The 20,944-nt window shown below is 39.6% G+C and overlaps 1 pseudogene; it reads left to right on the plus strand.

Moving 5' to 3' along the window:
* Positions 1–404: 404 nt before the first annotated feature.
* Positions 405–20,944, plus strand: part of LOC116993605 — a 29,912-nt pseudogene continuing 9,372 nt past the window's right edge.

Genomic DNA, 20,944 nt, shown 5'->3' on the forward strand with positions numbered 1-20,944 from the left:
GTTAAAGATAACAATAAAAACTAAGAGTTTATGGCCATCCCCTTTCTCCCTATCCTGGAAACTCTTGGAGCTGATACTGGTTTAGGGAAATATGACCTTACATTATTGCTTTCATAAAAGAAAATTAAATTTTAACAAGTTTCATGCACCTCACTAAATAATACCTGTTGTTAGCTAACAAAATAGAAGGGGCTTTGCTTCATTCCCTCTCAGCCTCATGGGTTCAGAGAACCTTCTGTAGGAGTGAAAAAATGTTGGGCTGGATAAACAATGGACAAGCAGATCATTGCACTTTTGGGGTGCAGCAGGTGCTGTCACTGAACAGAGTCACAGCAGCTGGAAAAGCTGTGTGCCTGTCAGAGCTGGGGAGTACGGATGCAGGCAGGAGGTGTGTGCTGGGGTAGATGCACCAGGTGGAAAGCAAGGGCCAGCCACCACCCCCACAGAGACCACCAAAATCCAGGCTTTCTGCAGCCTGGGTTGTTGGCTTGCATTCTGGGGCCCCTTCTGAGCTTCCTGGTGATGCCAACAGAGCAAAGAAATATGAGACTGAAGGGAACGAGAAACTTGAGAAAGAACTCAGTGTCAGATCTGTTTGAAGATCTTGTTTTCAGACTTGATGGTGTGTGACAATCAGGGTGTTTGGGGTGAAATAAACAGGATTTCAAGCATTGACCCTGCATCCAGAAGCCAAGCCACAGCAGTAGTGGTAAAAACAGGTCTGGCTGTCACTGTACCAGATTTCCTGATGGAGATATGCCACTGAGGATTGGCTGTCAAGAGCCACTGCTGCATACTAGGGAGACAGCCTGAGAAAGAGAGAGGATGGAGATTATGGCTGAGGGAAGGAAACATTCATCATTCCTGTTCAGAGGAAAGGCTGGTTGAAAAGGCAGGCAAAAGCCATCAAGCTGTCTGGGGTGACCAGGTGGAACAAGTACACAGTCTGTGACTTCAACGTTTTCTAATCAAAGCAGAACCTCCACGGAGTAATTATGTTGCTCATTAATCTCTGCCCAAATACCACAATTAACAAGGTGTTTGTTGTTACTGCCTGCAGTTCATTGGGAGCAGAACTGTTGTGTGGCTGTGCCACATTTTTTGGGTTCTCGGGAATGGCTGGGACATGAGAAGGAAAGTGTCTTCAGTCTGCTATGATTCATCATACAAATTTCTCTTCCCCCTGCCCCAGTGCTGGGAGTCCTTTAATGCATTTCTGAATAAAGTAAGTACAGTTAGTACTATGAACCCAGGAAAAAGCTCACGCAGTAAGAAATATATTTATAGGATACTTTTTGGGTGTATTTACATATCCAGCTACATTCAACCACAGACAAAATGCTGACTTGAATTAAAAGGCAGAAAAACCTGCACTCAAAGTCCTATTTTGTTACTGAAGGAAGTGTAGGTTTAGGACAGCAAAGGACTAATTTGGATTAATTTGGTTCCATTAAGCTTTAAAGACATAAAATATGAAGAACTAGTCGGGCTATGATTTATCTTATTATGGTAAAGGTTGTTGCTTTAATATTGCCATACATGTAAAGAAGTAACACAGCATTCAAGAGTAGTGAGTTGGGATTTTCCTGAGTCTGTGCCTGACAGGTTTCCAATCCACAGGTTAGTCTTCTTCCAAAAAATGCCTCAACTGTGGGGTGAGGCATTTTCCATCTCAGCCATTCCCTTTCTACTTGCTGAAGTTAGGTCACAGGGCAGAAAGGATTTGTGGTATAAAGAAAGAAAGGAAATAAAACAAAATACAAATGTAATTTATAAAGGGTTTTTGATTTTTTTTCCCTGGAAGGAGTGAATCTGGACTTTGGTCCATATGCTTTTTCCACTATAAGTCTTCTAACAGAATATGTAGCCAGGCATCCTGAGCTGAAAGGAAAACCTTCCCAACTTTTGCATTAATGTATGCCTCAGAAATACTTTGAGATACATAACTTTTATCTGCTCGTGGACTTGAGGAGTCCTAGTGTAAATGGGGTTTTTTTGCATGCTCAGAAGTACTTGGTAAGTTCTCTTAAATTCAACATCCCTGAATCATATAATAATTTTTGTTATAACTGATAATTGCAGGAAGCAGGTTTTACAATTTAAATGGAATTCTGAACACACAGACCACTAGGAAACATGAAAGCAACATTGTTTTCATGTCATAAGAGTTCAGTAAGAGATTTCTAGTTCAATGAAAAATATTTGTCTTAAGCTTCCCTAATTTTTTTTTCCTCTGGTGATTATTTTTAAGCTTTTCTGTTTCTCCTGGGATTCCTTCTCACCCAGCAGCCACGATGCTACCCCTTCCATGCTTTCCAGCTACTTTCATTTCGTCCAGTTCCTGTCACAAAATTGTTCCCAAGCTGAGAGTCTGGAATTCTCACAGGCAGTGTGCTCTGCTTGGCAAAGCAGATCTCTGGAGTTCATGCCAAGTGAGAGCAGTTCAGAAATCTCAGAAGAACGCGTGCAGATTTCTGATTCAGGTGGGCAAAAAGTGCGGGAAAGGAAATCCGAAGCCAAGTTCTATTGTGCAACTCCTGCGAATTTTTGCCTTTTGCTAGTAATTCTGATTTCATTGCAGGTCAGGGGAATGTGCTTTCTTTTTATGGTGGCTTGTAATAAAAGCTTTTAAAGTATTGTAAATCTGATTTTTATTTTTTTTTACTTCTTGAATCACAGTCATCCTGCCTCTCATACTGAGAGAAGTTGCACCTTGTAGATAAAAATGGAGAAGTCATAAAGTTGGAAAAACTAAATTATATGAAGTAGGGAATATGTTATGTTTAAGGGGAAAAGCTCAAGTAGCATGTGGCTATATCTTCCAAAGGTGTGAGAACATATTTCTGTAGCTAGAAAGGCCTGCTCTCTGTCAGCAATCTTGGTTTTTCTCACACTGATATGTACAGTAATTTCACGAATACAAGCCGCACCGTTTTGACTAAAATTTTGCTCTCAAACCGGAAATGCGGCCAATATTCAGGAGCGGCTAATATGTGAATGATTTTCTGACATTTACAACCCCGGAAGTGCCAGCCAGGGTGCCGAGCCGAGCACCTGCCAGTAAAACCCAGGATTTCGCGATTGTTACAAATTGGTTAATGTGTTGCGCGGCGGGTGGGACCAGCTCAGCGCCGGCAGCGTGAGGGGAGGGAGGGAGGCAGGGGAGTTCCCTACTTCAGGCAGGGGAGAGGCAGTGCGGGCTCTGTGCTGACATCCCCACGGTTCGGGGAGGAGGTGGGGGGTCCGCCCCCGCTCTCTGCCGCCACCCGCCGCCGCTGCGCCAGGAGCGGGGCCGGGGCGAGCAACCCCAGAGGCGGCCGCCAGCCCCGAGAGGCCCCGCCGAGCGGCCCCACTGAGCTGGGCCACCCGGCCCCGTCAGCAGCCCCTAGCGGGCCGAGCCTGCACAGCCCGAGCTGAGCCAGTAAACCCCGCCCTGCCGCGGTTCCATTACTATTTGGCAACTTTGTTGCACGCGGGTCCTTGCTGCGAACGACAGAGCGGCTTATATTCAGGTGCGGCTTATTTATGGACAAAAAACAAAATATTTGCCAACACCCAGAGATGCGGCTTATAGTCAGTGCAGCTTGTATTCGTGAAATCACTGTAGCTGCATCACGGAGAGTTAAAACAATGTAAGCTGCTACTCGGCACCTTCTCTTGACTACACTTTGCCAGTCTTGTCTTCTGTGGGAAAATACCAAAGAGTAAGAAAGAACAAAAGAACAATTTGCAAGAAATGAAAAGTTGGTTTCAAAATGGGAAGCAGAGCAAAAAAAAAGTGGGAATAAACAGCTTAAAAGGGAAGAGAATATAAATGTAATCCAGACATGCATCCTGGATTCCTTTGAACTTCTATAGTGACTGTGATACTGTGAGCCACTCCCACAGTACAACTGAAATTTTAATTTCATATTCTTCAAGCTAGCTCAGGACAGGTACTCTCACTGAAAGAGTCTGGTTTCCTTCTTGTCCTTGGAACTATTAATTGCCACTGCCACCTTCTGTAGTGAGCACATTAAACAAGCACTACAAATCTCTATAGGTGGGGAACACACATCTTACCATTTATTCTTTCCATTACTGGAAAATGGATTTGAGTATCAGAAGCCTCTTTTTTTTTTTTTTCCACAGGTTGCATCCTTCCACCTCCTTAAGTCAATTGTATCTATAAAATGTTTTCAAAAATCAAAATTTTTCGTATGTTGACAAAAATACAAATATTTCTAATTATTTTAGGATATATATTTTTAATTTATTCATTCTGTAAAAGCTTTTTTTTTACATTGCCCTTTTTCTTGCTGCTTAGAGAACAGTCAATTAAAAGAAAGGAGTTTCTCTGAAACTTTTTCTGCTCCTAAAGAAGAACAAAGAGAACAGCTAAAGGAGGACATTTCTTCATCTCACTTCAGCATAGAGGGGAAGATGAAGACTGGAAGTATAGAAACCAGGTGAGAAATTATCTTAGTCAGTCAAGCTGCAAATACGTGTTTTCCTCGATGGTGTACATACTCTTTGTGTTATATGTGCAACACAACGGCTCTTTCCTTTGCCTGAGACTGGCAGGTGTGCATGGGCAAAAACTGGGCAGGTCTATGGCCTGGCAGCTGGTCTGCTTCTGTGTAATGGGATACTGGTCTAGCCCATATAAGTGAACTGGTCTTGTAACTGTGATCTTCAAAGCATATAAGTAAGGCACAAGTTGGCAGGGAGAGATAAAATCTACTGATATGTCATCACTTCTGCAGTGGCGATCAGTTTGTGATGGCAGCTCATTCATCCCGGTCTTTGCTCTGTCTCTTCTTGCTAAGGACAATTTCTGTATGCCTATACATTGAACAGGGCAGTAAAGCAACCCTTGTTAATATTATCTGGAAAGAGGAGAAATGTAACATTTAACTTGGACCACTTTCTGATCTGGTTCATCACTACACTGCAAAAGGACACTGTGGGGGTGCTCACAATGGGCAAGAATGGGTGGACTGGCAACAGTGATGGAAAAACTGCTCAGACTTATCTTTCCTCAACTGAAGCAGATAGAAGCAGCAGGTGTTTGGCACACTGAGCCTTCCATCAAGGATAAAAAAAGATGCAGCAAATTTCTAGGAAAGCACAGACTGAGAGCAAATGTCATGAGAATTTTTGTGTGTTAACCATATGGGAGTTGGACAGAGAGGGAAGACAGAGGCCTCCAGAGCAGAAGGGTGGGAAGATGTGGCAGGACCATATGCATGTCTGGGCAAGGGGCCCTGTCCATGTATGCATTTTTGGATCAGCAGTGAGCTTCTGAAGTCTGTCTCCCAGTCACCCCTACTTGCTGTGCTTTGGTTCACATCGTGGTGTTACCATGAGCTGGATGAAGCTAAAGCACAAGATGTTCTCCAGCTCTTCGTGACATTTTCACTGTGGCACCAGGATATATTTGGTTTGAAGCAAGCTTCACTGAAATGAGTATTTTGTAATGTTGAGTCCTCTTTAACAAGAGTTTTCCGTGAAAATGTAATGCCATTAGATCATGGTGTGGTAACAGAGACAGACTGACAAATCAAAAGGTTATCCATGCTGCAGTGGTACTGGGTAGAGATGGGATGTAGGAAGGACAGTGATGTGCTGCACAACCAGCACTTCCATTTACCCTAGAATTTTTAAATATTTATTAGAAATTGTTAATATGTGACTAAATTAAGGCTCAAGAACACTTCCTTTGAAATATGTCCATGTATGCTGCAGTGCGCCTTATTTTGAGCCAGGTTTCAATTTAGCCCTCTACAACATTATAGAGATTGTGGTTTTTCACTCTATCACTCTTCACAATCTAATTTGAGCGGCTCTATCGGAGAGACAGTGAGTTCTTTGCAATTGTCGTCAACTCTAGTCTGGAGAAAATGGCTGAAATATTTTTCCTTTTGACTATTTTTTGCCTGTTTTTAAGGACATACTGATACCAGCCAAAAAATGTTGCTTGCTGAAAGTATAATTAATGCTTGGTCTAGACAGGATATTTTAAAGTGAGAGTTGGATTCATACAATAGGGAGATTTTACTAACAAGCTTCACATTTTAAAAGAATAGCAGAGACTGATTACAGTTCTGAACTCTGTATCACCTCCACACAAGTTATCAAAAGAAAACTAACTGGAGAATGTTACAAATAAGTACTTTCTTGTTCCTTGCTTACACAAATCACACCAGCAATTGGTATTAGACAGAAGACTTCTGAAAAAAATTTTGAACAGCAACTAAAAGCATACAATCATCTCATAGAAAAACAGCAGAAGGAGCAACAGGCACTGCTACCATTGGTGCATCCACTTTGTTGACAAATTCTCATGGACAGAGATGCTCTGTGGACTCAGTTTTGGTTCATTACACAGTATCACATTTTTTCACTGTTCTTCCGTGTGATGTTGGAAGATTTTCCCCCAAAGTGAAAAAGGGTTGCATTACTCAGTCTCAATTTGTTCCCCCATGATTTCCTCTGTTTCCACCTATTTTCTGGGTCATAAATTAGACACCAAGGATGACTCTGTCTACTCCATAATAACTGGTCTCTCGTGTGCCACTACTGTGAGAATGGGGGCATCTCCAAATGCAGGTTTTGTATAAAGGTCAAATACAGTGAGAGTGTTGTGCTTTTTGGAGTGGGTACAGTTTGAGATGAACTTATGCCTGACACCTCTAGGTGTCAGACTCAGCATTTAGTTTGGCTTGGTGACTTGAAAGATGCACATTTCACCACTCAGAAATTTCCCCTAGGTCTCCACAGCAAAATAACATCTCAAACTGATATAGATATCTATTTCTGCGTCACATTGTAAAAACTGCTGGAACTTCCCCCAAAAACAAAGAAGAATAGAACTTTTCTCATCTTCTATCATGTAGACATTTAGCACCATCTTAACCCTTTGACTCTACTAATGAATAAGAGAATGGAGACATTGCATTGTGACTGCTTCTAAAAACATGTTTCTTGCAGCTTCCCTTTAATTCAGGGCTGTTTCTCATGTACTCATTTATCCATACTCAGGGTCTTTTCAACTTCTGGTGTCTAAGTTTTTTCAGTTATTGCAAATATCTTCCTTTCTGGAGAACAATTCTTTCTGTGATTGTCAGGATTTAATTTTTATTTTCTTCCAGAGTAACCCAAAAATAACACCTCTAATGGTTTTTCTGAAATGAAGAAAGGGCATGGTAAGGCTCAGAAAAATTAAGCAGAAGCCTTTAAAAGAAGACAGCAAGCATTCCAGAAGAGCCGGATTGAATTGCTGGGATCATTTCTCCCAGTCTTGCCAAGTGAACAGTGGCATACTGCAACCAGGGGAATGCTCTCAGCTAAATCTGCAGATCAGTAACTCCATGCAGACAGATACACATGATAAGAAGGCTGTATTAGCTAACAGGGAGATAAAACTTAAACCTGACTGTGAAACAAAAGTAGTTGAGCAAAGTGCAGAAGAAAAAGAAGTGGTTGGGCGAGATGAAGAGGCAAAGGAAAATCTTGATGACTCACCACAGAGATGGTGGCCTGAAATCCTGCAACCATGTTCTGAAATAGTGACAGACACAAACCTACAAGTAGGTGAGGAAATGGAGACTCATCACATAAATCCTCCAGGAAAAGCAGGCAGAACTGCTGGAAGAGACATGAAGGGTATTCTGCAGTAGGACGTACATAGGGTGGATCAGCCTCTCAAAGGTCATCTCATTGAGGGAAAAAAAACCCCCTTGGAAACTCTACCAAGGCATTATCCACTCCAGGATGTAGATACAGATCAAAATAAGGAGGTAGAGTGGAGTGCTGGTCCTTCATCCACACAGGGCCAGAAGTAGGTTCAGGTCTGCCCACAGGATGTTGTTGTGGGGAGCCAGAACTCAGAAAGCAAAAGGCAAATCCATACTGGGTTTAAGATGGTCAGTGACAAGACAGCAAAAATTACATGTAGCTCACCTGAAACTGTGGAGAAGGGAAGTTCATCCTCAACCTTGCTGTAAGAGTGGCAAAGGAAGGGAATAGTTGCCTCAACATGACAAGTTGCATCTTTCTCCTGTGAGTCAAGCTGCTTACATCCGAAAAAGGACAATGACCCCAAATCCCACCATGCTCAATATCCCTCCCAGCATGTGCCTCAGGAAGTAAATCTCACTGACAGACATTTGGATCTTTCTGATGGTGATTATGCTAGTGATAAACCCAGTGGAACAGAAAACAATCTCTGTTAGGAAATACAGCAGATTACCACCAAGAAAACAAGATATTCAAGCAATTGTAGGTTGACAAATGTCTCCCAGAGCACAAACAGCAGTGATTCTAGTACTAGAGCTATTGGTCTGAAAGGGAGCAAGGTTTGCTGTTCTTTTCAGGAGTCCCTATTTCATCTTTTCAGGAGTCTCTATTCCATCTCACAAGATTGAAAATGAGAGCATGAGCCTGAGTCAAAGAATAGGAATAGGGCCAGCAATGTTAAAAGCCCACATCTGCCATCTTCAAGAGTGGCTCATGAGATTCCTGCTGTCAAAATTAAAGAAACCCCTGAAGTGGAGGCACTACGGAAAACACTGTTTGCAGACATATTAGATAAGAACTACCTAAATGTTGGTTTGTGTTTATTTTTCACTGGGGAAAAGTTTTTGGTTTTGATTTATGACTCATTCTGCCCGTGCTCCCTAGCTATATGCCCACCTCTGTCAGTATTTCTCAGACCTAAACTGGAAAAAACAGAGATGAGGGAAGAGATACATCTGCAAACCGCTTGCTTTTCTTACTTCTCCATCATCACTACTCATTCTTCATAAGTCTGTTTGAGGTGCACTTTCAGGTGCAAATGTTTGAGTCCATGAAATGGGTGCAATGTTCAATGAATCCTAGAATTCGCTATAGCTTAGGTGTGACTCACCCCTTGACAATGAATTGTTCACATTTTCTATTTAACTTCCTCAGAGCTAACATATGTGATTTTTAAAAAAATGGGTAAATTATCTCTCAAATTTGCATGTTTTTCTCCTAAGACAGAAAACCTCAAATCAATGACAATGTTATAATGTATAAGAACATCTCCACTCAGTTTTTCCTTAATGTGATCCCAGCTTTTTGGTCAATCAGCTTTGGGCCCAGTGATCTTACTTCTGGTAATGAAAGCTTTAGTCCTTTTTATTAACCAGATTCTTGACTTTTCTTAGTTTCCACTGAAGGACTTCCAACATTTACTCCTCATCCTAAACCCATTGGCTTTCTCTTTATGTAAGATCTGTTGGAATAAGTTTTCCTGTCTCAAATAATCACCAGGGCAGAAATATTCACTTCTGATGGCTCTCAATTGCTCTGTCACAATCTACTAAGCACACTTTACTCCATGTCAGGCTGCTGTTAAAAAAGGGTTCCTCAGGCCTCTGAAAGTTACATTCATATAGAACTGAACCATCACATGGCATTCACATTCCTAAAAAGCAGGTCAGCTACTGACACTGATATACACCCAAATCTGTTTCATTTCCTTGATTTGAAGGGCTTGGATTGCACTACTAAAACCTATGCTGGGAATGGTATAATTAATGCATAATTATGCAAAATACATTAATTCTTTTTGATAGATTAAGCAATAAAACTGCACCTATGCAGTCTGTGGTTTGAAAAACATAGTGAGGGTTCATAAATATTCACAAAGTTCTGTGTGTTATCATAGATACCTGTCCAGAAGAAACCCAGGACATCCTCAGCAGAGGATTAGAGACTGATGTATACCGCAGAAGAGCCCTTCACTGACCATGGTGAGAGAAGAACATGAGGAGGCAAGGCATTTCCATGGGTAAATCTGTATGCACAAGACTGATTTGTGTGTGCAGTGAGGAAAATATTTCATTTAGAATCCTTAAAATCAAGCTGCTAAATTCTTACTTACCAGCTAGCTTCTTTCCGGGGCCATCTTATTTAGGCATTTAAATTAAAAGTAAACACCTCACTGAAGGAGGCCAGCACTCAAAACACTGGTGCACTTTAGGTCTAAAGCTGAGTAATGCCAAATGCTTCCCATAATTTGCTGAATAACTTTGGATTACAGTGAAAGCAGTAAGAACTCAGTAAGAAAAAAAAAATTCTTTTTAATATGATCAGGCTGCTGATAAAGGATAAACTTCTCCCATTCACATCAGGGTAGCACATATTTCTGAGGCTAACAAAAAGTATAGAGCACACATCAGTGCCAGCAATATTCTCATTTCAGGAATACTAATATCTTGACCAGACTGAGAATGTGTTTGACAGCATATAAATTAAGAAGCTGAAAATTCAAGAGAGTTGCTTTTGTAATTTGTAATTATTAAATGCTGTAAACGTTTTAGCTTGGTTTGGTTTGGTTTTTGCTTATATCTTCATAGATGAAACATAATTTCTTAACACAAAATCCCTGCAAAGAATAATTTTGGAATTATGTTGTTTTTAATGGAAGTGCCTTCACAGCATTAACTAATTGTAGGCTATAAAATGCCTCTAATAAAAATTGAGCTCGCTTACAATCAAATCAAATATGAATTTTTAATGTGATGAAATCTGTTAGAAATTAGTAGGTGCCATCTACTACAAACACAGGAGAGACTCTTTTCCTCTTTGCATTTCAAACCTAATTCTTAACTCATGGAAAATTAGCATAATTTATTGATTTTTATTTTTTGTTATATTATGCAAAGTAAGAAATTATTTTTCAGATTTGCTTGTCCATTCTTCTTCATTTCAAGGAGGATGGGAATAGCGCAAAAGACTACTTTGCATTTATTGATTTACATAATTTTCTCCTATAGCAAAATGCTTTCACTGTCTTAAAAATGAATGATTTTATTAAAGATCCTTCTTGGATCTCTAGTTGACTGTGATAGGTGTTACAGATGTGGGTATTTGTGGGATTTGGCAGTTCATGAAACTACTAGTGAAATTAGGTGCTGCTTTCACTTTTTCTGCTGTAAATTTTTACTGTGTAGGGATGTACTGGTGCAGAATTACTGCAGTGCCAAATTCTGCCAGCACTGTACTCTTGGCCTGCTGATGGTGCTGCCTTACCCATGCAATTACTTTGACTTTTTCACAATAATTCATATTTTTAAAGACGCTTGCATAGATTTATTAACGTCATTAGCCATAGTAGCCCCTAGCATTTCCACACAGATGTTTACCCAAAAATGCCAGCCCAGTATAATGCATACATTTTTTCACTCACTATTTCTAATTTATGAGCTAAACTAATTGCAGAAGGCAGCTTATCCTCCCTGGCTGTGTTGGCCCTGTGCTGACTGACTTATACAATCCAAGAATCTGCTTTGCATTTTTGAATCAGTAACCCTGTTAGGAACACGAGATGACTGCCCATTGAGGGCAGTTCACTTGTGCTGCGTGACAACTTGTGCTTGCTGGAAGCAATGAAAATCCTTTTCAGAGCAGCACAACATGCCCAAACCTGCCCAAACCCATCCATTCCTTTGTTTCCAAGCACTTTGTTTTCAGACCTTTCCAGGCACAACTAATACAAGCAAGAGGGTAAAGCCAGTAGGCATGTAGCGCCTTGTGTGTATCTGAGCCTAAGAGAGCCTGGACAGTGCTCAAGGCCTATGACTCTACCCTTGCAGCTCTGAGGTTGTTCTAGTGGCACTGGTGTCAGCCAGAGGATTCTGTGATGGTAATTTGTTTGTTCCTCCAACCAGTGCAGCTTGTTTGCCATTTTTAGTGCACAGTTTCCTTATAGCATGGAATTTGTGTGCTTACTGGACCAATGGCAGCAGCCAATGTGTTGATGATTGGTTTATTTTTTTCCACCTGCATCTCACTGAAAAACCTTTTTTTGGAAAAAAGACTTGCTTCATGTATGTTCTTGCTCCACAGGTAGCCCTGCCTCAATTTGCCTCATGCAGAGCTGTGCCTGGCACACAAGCAAGGGTTTCAGTTTGTTCAAAGTGTTTAACCTCCTCTAATGTATTTTCTATCTGTGTTTTGCACCTAGCTTCTATTTGTAATTTATAGCTGGGTTATGAACTGTTTGTCAGCAGCTCCAAAGTCGCAAGAGCTCCTGGTATCCTTGGTTGTAGCATTTCCTCAGGGCAGGGTCTGTTTTCTAGTCTTGACTTAACACAATACTGTTCAGCGTGCAGTGGAAGATGCTGCATCTTGTTTTTTTTGTAGTGCATTGTATTTCAGAGCAACTGGTCTGGATATGGAGGAAGGTTGGCTAGACATAATCACAGAGGGGCTCTATTTGCTCATTCAATTTGATTCTTTTGAGGAGAATTAATACTTATGACTGTTGCTGACGCTTTCTCCATCATGCTTATAACCAGAATATTAGTTAAGCTTATTTAGAATAGAAAACAACAACAACATTAGGTAATTATTTACAAAGAGCAGCAGGATATAGGAAGGCTTTTTTTCTCTTGGTATCTGTGAGAACTTTCACATTTTGCTCCTGAGGTGCTAAAACTCCATTACTGAGAGGGAAAGATGAGGTCACAGCTGCCTCCTGTGGTTCATGTTTCTTTTTGAGTAATAGTGAAGGACAGATGGTGGCTGTAGGTCATGAAGGGAGCTGGAAGGTCACCTTTTATTGGATAGCAGGAAGCTAACAAATAATTTCATGTCAGATTAAAAATTATCTAAGAAGTTAGACCACAGTCATATAAATAAACTCTTTTTGAGCTATGTAAAGATTTGCACTCTTCCCCCTGTTTCTGAGTGTTAAGTGCATTTCCAGATCAGTCATGTCTCGAGCCATTGAGTTCAAAGGCAAAATCTCTTCCAAACATCCACATTTAACTCTTGGAGTATATTTACCTGTGGAAAAGAAATATTTTATCCCATTTCATTCAGGTCCATGGCTAATTTGATTTGTAGCAATGACTGGGCAGACCAAAATACAGCCCAGTCCTCAGTTCTGCATGATTTCAGGGCTTCACTGACAGGTAACAAGCTGTGCCTTCTGCAGGTCTGACCTGATTTAGCTATCTGAATACAAAACATCTTTAAAAGCCTCTAAGTTCACCATAATTACATTGTCAAAAATTTCAATTAGAATTCTTTCCAGATACTAAATAGAACAAATTTTGCAGCTGAATGCATTCATGAGTGTTCCCAGGGAGGAAGTACCTTAATTTTGACGAGTGCTGATGCCCGGTTTCCACTCCCAGCAGTATCAGCATCAGAGGGACATGCCCAAGCCCTCCAAGGATTGTGCCCAAAGAAGGTACATGTGAGCACAGTCCTTCATTGCAGTCTCTTATGCCAATTTCGTACTCTTTGTTTATCTTGTGAACAGAACATGGATAGACCAGCTCGAGACTGTCAGGAGCCAGGAGATGATTCACACTTTGGAATACAATAGAGATCAAGCTCACTTACTGCAGAAAGAAAGAATTGCCCAGAGCAAGTGCAAAGGAACAGCTAGAGTCACTGGAGAACACGTGAAATCAGAAGAAATGCAAGTAAGTTGTCTTTTGTAGAGTAAATACACAGTACCTATCAATTAATATCCTTCCATGCGAACATCCAGTGTTTTTACCTGAATCTTTCCATCTGCCACACATGGAAAATTATTCATGCCATTCTTTAGGACAGTTAGATACACAGTGAAGATTTTAATTTTTAAAAGATTCTGCTTTGGTTTGTGTTTCAAATACCTTTATTTTGTATAAGAAAAAAAATAGGTTGTGCCTACTATTTTTAAAGGAAGTTAAAATGTTCCTGTGTTCCTCATACTTCCTTGTACTGATTTGCTCAGCTGACCTGACTCTTGAAAAATTTCCGACTCCTGCACATTGAATTTTCCTACTTGTAAATATTAGGACTCATTGTGCCAAGTGCAACATAGTTAATGGCCACCATTCTCATTCCTGTGCTGAGTAAATGTCATTTTTTTTTTTCTCTAAACTATCCTGATCTTTGGCTTTGAGGTGTTTTATGATATGTAGCCCTGTGTCTAACAATCTGACCTGCCTAGTAATATCCCCAGCTCATTTGTTATGGTTTCTTCTAAATTCCTTCAGGGGATTCTATCTTTTCAAAGCTTCTATTTCAAACTTCTTAGAGATAAAATAATCTCTGATTTTCTGTGGCCATTATCCCTATTAAAAACAACTAGACATAATATGACTTAAGGGGCAATTTTCTAAAAGAACCACTGATAAACAAAGAAAAAAATTGTAAACCATGTGAAACCAATAACAGAGATAGGGCAGCTGAAATTTATATTTTTATAAAATAAAAGACTAGGCAATGGCAAAGCCCAGAAATGTCTGAAACAATGTTCTACTACAAAAGAATGTCTAAACCAAATTGATATATTTGACAGCAAACTGACAATTGAAATTAATTTCATGATCAAAAATGTTTCAGAACAATTAAAACTGGCAATATAGTACTTTTTTTCAAAATTTCTATGCTTTATTTTTCATTTGTACATTTTTGGGATACATATTTTTGGATCATACTCATAGTGAATGTTTTTTCTCTTTGTGTTGCATATTTGTCTACAAGTTGCATTTTCAACAGGAAATGTTTCAGTGAGGCTGTTTTAATGTTTTGATTAAAATATTTTGAATGCACTCTCTGCACAATATATTAAAATATCAGTTTTCTTTCCACCTGGATTAGAAAAAAAAATAGAATTTATGCCAGGGAATATTTGTGTTTCTTGACTATTTTTGCAGACAGTTCACAGCTAAGAAAGGAATGTGATCAGGAAACAAGTGGGCAGACACACAAGTGAAAGTGAGCAAGGATTGCATTTGACAATTGGTTGACTGCAGAGCAAACTGCACATTTCTAGCTCAGCTCCACCAGTGCTCTCTTTGCTCTGTCCAGCATTAGTGTCCTGAAGGAAAAGGACTCAGTGTTTACATCAGTAATAGTAAGGGAAGAAGGGAGAAGGCAAAAATAATGGAGATGGATGTATATGGAAATGTCCTCCCCAAATTTCATTGCTTTCATTTTCAATTCAGTTGAAAATTGTCTTTGCAATCCCCTGCTGTTTGTAAAGGAGCTAACTATTCCTGTGCCCTCTTCACCACATGAAGAACTGATTACCTGACATTCTTGTCACTAAAATCTGCCTTGCATTCTAGCCTTTTCTTAAAGACATTGACATTTAATGCTGATTATTTCCATGATTAGTTTGAATTTCATGATTTTCTTCAGCATGGACTTGTCTCTGCTCATTTTGTAGCAATTGGTTTGTTTTAAAATAAGAGTTTGCAAAGTAGTATTTTTTTATTGTTTAGGGTTTTTTCTTCGTTGAAATAATTTTAATTGTAGGTTTTTTTGTTTGTTTGTTTGTTTTAATTGCATACATTAATGCTGTACACCTTTAAGCAGAACAAAAGGCTCCATGCTTACCTCTGGATATGCAAAGTGGCCATACCCAGTTCAGAGCAGGCAATGACATGGCACACTTTCATTTTCTCACTGACAGATATTAAAACAGCAGATTGCTGGACTGCAGGAGCAGCTCAAGAGAACTGAGTCCTCCTGGAGTGCTGCCTGCAGCAAACTGAGAGACCAGCTTGAGTTGCTGACCAGACAGAACACGGAGCTTTGAGATGATCTCAGAGTTTCAGAACATCAGAAAGCAGAAAAACCCCAAAGCTATGAATTTAATGGCAAGAAAATCAGACACCCTGGTACTAGAAGATACTATCTGCTTAATGCTGTTTGAAAAATTCAGTAGCTTTTCTTTGGAGCTGTCATGTGTGAATGCTGCCCCTCCACTCCTGCCATACTTAGCCTGAGGGGGTGAAAGGCAGCTCTACAGTGAGCCATGTTAAAATGCACTTTTTGCGTCCTCTTCCACCCAGCCTTTTTATCCATGAGGTGTGCAGCTTCACCAGGTGATACAGCCAGCCTATCACAGACACTTAGGCCAGATGTCTCCCTCCACTGGCTAGGAATGGAGTGTAGATAACTCTTTTTAAATTTGCTTTCAGTGCCCAAATTAGAGCCTCCTAAAAAGCCTCCTGAAAATAATTCTACTCTTTATATATATAGCGCCATTTGCCTTTTAAATAAAACATCTCTTCAGCCTGGAAACAAATATAGTTGGACTTTCTATTAAATCTTAGTTCTTATTTTACGCTGTAAACATTCTGGAAGGAAACACCATCAGTGGCCTGCCTTACAGAGGCACAAGTTGAGTTCTTGAAGAGGAGTTACACTGGGATGAAGCAGGAGGGATAAACAAAGTGGAAAATACAGCTAGCTAATGTAAATGTCTTTGCTTTTCTCTGGAAATCAAAATTATTTAATCTCAGGTTTACAGAGTGTCTTGTAATTTTTTTTTATTCAGTATTCCACTTGTTTAATACACTAATAGGGTGTTACTTGCTCCATTGGTATATAACTGAGTGGCTTCCTGTAAGGGAGTTAAAGGAAATTAAAGTTACTCATTTTTACACAGGAGACAGCAAGGCTTTGTGAAATTAAATGGTTCAGACTAGAATTCAAAAAAACCCTGAAATTTGAGTTGAGTGGGTCATTTAATTTCCTTGTGTGTATTCAAGGGAGAAAGATACATTCTTTGAGGGATCAGTTTCATCCTATGTGTGTCAAGGAAACTAGAAAAAATAATGACCTCCTAGATGGTATAGTCTGATGAGATGAAACCTATACTTCCACAAAATGTCCAAGCCTAGAAGAAAATAAAATTGAGCCATTTTCTCTTAGGTATTTCCCTAATTTTCAAATCTAATTTCTAGTAAGGTATCTTTAAAAAATGTCAGAACCATCAATGAACCTATCCTTTGCTTTATTGGAGTGAAGAAGTTTTGTGTCTCTTTTTCAATTTGATTGTAATATACTTGTTAATGAGATTTTTCACCTAACACCTAAATTTCACTGAAAATGTACAGTAATTTCATGATTATAAGCCGCACATTACAATACGGAGTGTGATAAAACGTATCTGTTCTATCACCATCTGTTGAGGATGCGGGCAGTGATCCTGATCTCCACAGTAGATATTCTGCTAATGGGCCATCCATTGAAACCAGGCAGGGCATTGTTCTTTATCTTTTCACAACCCATCCTTCCTCCAGCGAGTCATTTTCTGCTAATGGCCATTGAGTCCCACTGTGGGACTGATAAAATTACTGCATCCCATTGGAAGTTGCTCCAGCCAGGGGGAAGAGCCCAGCATTTCTTACCAAGATAAAAACAGAGGTTTTGGGACACTAAGGGAGCCCCTTTCTCCACTGGACTCCAGTGGAAAACTGGATTTCTCCACATCACCACTGGACCTCTGGAGGGAAACTGCACCTTGTACAGGAGCACTGCTCCAACTGAATCACATCTGTCACTGCAGGAGGATGCAGCCACCATGGAATGGGACTGCTACCAACACCCTGCCTGACAGGGTGTCAGGTTGTACTCTGACTTTGTCAGGGTTTGGGGTTTGTTTCTTTGTAGTACTGTATTTCTATTTTAATTTCCCTAGGAAAGAACTGTTATTCCTAATTCCCATATCTTTGCCTGAAAGCCCCTTGATTTCAAAATTATAATAATTTGGAGCGAGAGGGTTTACATTTTCCATTTCAACGAGAAGTTGCTGCCTTTCTCAGCAGACACCTGTCCTCCAAACTAAAACAGCAACTTTTCGTTCTTTGTCCATATATAAGCCGCATCTGATTATAAGCTGCACTTCAGATTCAGACCAAAATTTGAGTCAAAACGGTGTGGCTTATAATCGTGAAATTACTTTAATTTGAAGTTAAATTGCACTTTATTTTTACTTTTCCCAAACCTATCTGCTCTTATGACATCCTTTTATAGATTGTGAAGGCCAGAAAAAAAATTAGTCACAGGTACAAAATTAAAATGCATAAAAATTCCAATAAAAGCCAGGATAAGAAAAAGCTAATTGAATTCTGCTGTTGGTAAGATTTCTGTTTTATTTCTATCACTTGTCTGATGTAAAACTACTACTCAAGACACTGAATGTTTTTGTTTGTGTGAAAGTAACACTAGGATGCTCTATATGAAGATGCTAGGATGGTACCTACAAAGTTTTTCTCTGATGCTGGGGACTTTGAGTCCCCAGCAGAACAACATACAGAATTTCATTCATTGTGTTTAAATATCATAATTTTTATGAAAAGAAGACGTCCTTAAATTTGAGTCAGATGCCTTTGAAGGCTGTTTGATTCTACTAGCTGTGACTTGAACTTAAAATTATGTATTTATAAAAAATTCTCCACGAGGTTCCAGAAACTATTCTGTGAGACAGCACCTTCATCCAAACCAGAAGAAAGTTCATGGAAAGACAATCACAAGAGCCACAGCATCTCTCACATGGGACTGAAGACATCTTTGCAAAAACACTTCCTTAGGGATGTGGATAGCAAAGTATGCATCCCTACTGCCACTAGTCACTTTTCCAGAGTTTCAAATACGTATTTAAGAGAATGTTCTTTGAAATCAAAATTTTTGCAAATGTAAGTATGTATAAGCATGATCATGTTTTCTTGCTTGTGCATAGTTCCACATGAATTACAGATTTCCTTCTTGTTTTGCAGTAGCAGGAGGAAAAACCTTTTCTCCCCTCTTCTTTAGACCTAACTGAATTATGTGTTGTTTTCAATGAGTTTTCTGAACTTGTTGCATCTGCTACTCCACAGGCTGACTTTTGCCTTGCCTTGGCAAACCATAAATCTAGTGTTTTGCATTTCAAGGCTTTATTTGCCAATATGTAAGAGTTCCAACCAGTGGGAAAACCACTCAGATTTTTAAAAGTTGTGACAAGTTAACTCACTATATCAAGTGAGACGCTTATTTTTGTCTGGTGTGTCCATGACTGCTCCTCCACAGCCAGCTTACCACATTTCCATGTTTGGAATTTAGATATCTAAGTATCTCTTTATGCTTTTCTTTATCTTGGCTTTGTATTTTTTGATATTTCTCTAACTTAAATTAGCCAACACACTCCGTTCACTGCTTGTATAGGGACTGAAATAAAATGCAAAAGAGATCAGATGAGAAGGGAGGCAACTGTTCCACTATAGTGAGCATGATAGCATGCGTTTGAAAGTCACTAGAGAGTAACTTTGGCAAATTCTATACAGTGCCAGATATGAAAAGAGATACTGATAATTTCCTCCTATGGCATATAACCACGTGCACTTCAACAATAGTTTTGAGAGGGGGGAAGTTGAGGACAGCAGACTTTCGGGCTCCCTGCTGTCTGGGCTTTCACGATCTAGCCAGGATTGGATCCAGCCCAACTGGAATTCAGCACAAGCATGAGCTAGACATGGTGGGCATAGTGCCCAGATGTCCTGAGTGAACTCTAAAATGTTTGACAGAGGCACATGCTCTTTATCTGATCTGATGGCAAAGAAAGACTTTACAGTGAATCGAGTAGCTGTCAATTATTTGACTCTAGAATTGAAGTCTCAGGTAAATGGAGCATTAAACAGAAGCCCAAAATCTGTGTCATAGTGATATATCTGAACACAGTGACTCATTTGTATTTTCGATGCAAGTGAATGCTTTCCCTCACAGATGCTGTGAATCTGGATAATTCTGAATTTTGGATATAGACATAACAAACTATCATACTATTTCTATCCGAAATTGAGAAACTAAGCATAGTTACACATCGAAGTGAATGGGATAACCCTGAGCAACAGAAGGGTTGTCAGGCATTGGGCTGAACAGGGAAGTGGTGGAATCACCATCCTTGGTACTGTTCAAAAAAATGTGTGAATATGGCACTTTGGGACATGGTTTAACAGTGGACTTGACAGTTCTGTGTCAATGGCTGGAATTGATGATCTGAGAATCTTTTGCAACCTAAAATATTTTATGGCTCTAGGACTGGAAGAAGATAGGCATGTCTTCTCTAACATATGTAAGTTAAAGCTAGCTTGGACAGGCGAGTTTAATCAGCTATAACCAAGAGGGCAAAACAATTGCCATCTGACTTATTTTTTTCCAAGCTAATAGAATTTGAGGATATGCACAAAAACAGTTGGTGAGCAAGTCTGAAAAATGATCAGTACAGGTTAAAGATACAAATTTTTTGTAGACATGATTTTATGAAGTTAAAAAAAACCCCATATTCAAGAGATGTTCTACATCTCTGAAAAAGATGCATTCTGGTTGCCTATAATGCTTTTAAGGATGATCTCTATTTGTACTGTAACGTGACCTAGCTGGTGAGGAACACTCCAGTTCAGGTTGTGCTTTGGTCAGAGAAGAAAAATGTCCATTTTTACTGCACATCATTAGTGATTATTTCAGACTATGAAAGAATGAACAGATGGGCCAACATAGTTATTATTTATTCTTTTTTTCTATTTGCTAACCTGGATCCTCTGAAAACAACTTGATTTCTGAAGGCAGCTCATTAGAAAGGACAAGTTGCCAGTTTCCGGCTCAACATGCACCTATGGATAGATTTTAATGATTTCTATGAAAAAAGATGAATTAATTTGCCTGGCAGGATTGGAAGTGGGAGGAGGGGAGGGGAATTCCACTGAAAGGTGTACTAATAGCATTTCTTAATGTTTCAGACAAGGTCAAATATGCTTACTTCCATTCTTAGATGGATCTTGCTGTCTAATCTTGCAAGGGATTTTTATGACCTCTGAGCATGTTATTTCCTTGCCTATGAATGTTTTTCCTGATAAATTACCAGCTCTGAAGCAGGGAAAGTCTGTGAATATGTGGACAGACTTTCATAGCATTTGAACTTCACTGCTTTATCCATGAGTTCTTGTTGCTTTTTCTAAAGTTTTTGATTTTTTAGGGGGAATGTGAACTTGACACAAACTGTGACATTTGAAGGTAATAAGAGATTCTTATTTATGGGAATTGAAAAGTGAAAGGTTTCTGGGACAATTTGATGAAGAACTGTAGGTATTAACAACTGAGAGGCAAAAGCTTGTCAGAAAATGTAGCTGATTATTGTCGAGCATGAAGATCCAGGAGA

The sequence above is a fragment of the Catharus ustulatus genome, chromosome 3 (genome assembly GCF_009819885.2).
Source record: "Catharus ustulatus isolate bCatUst1 chromosome 3, bCatUst1.pri.v2, whole genome shotgun sequence".
Taxonomy (NCBI): domain Eukaryota; kingdom Metazoa; phylum Chordata; class Aves; order Passeriformes; family Turdidae; genus Catharus; species Catharus ustulatus.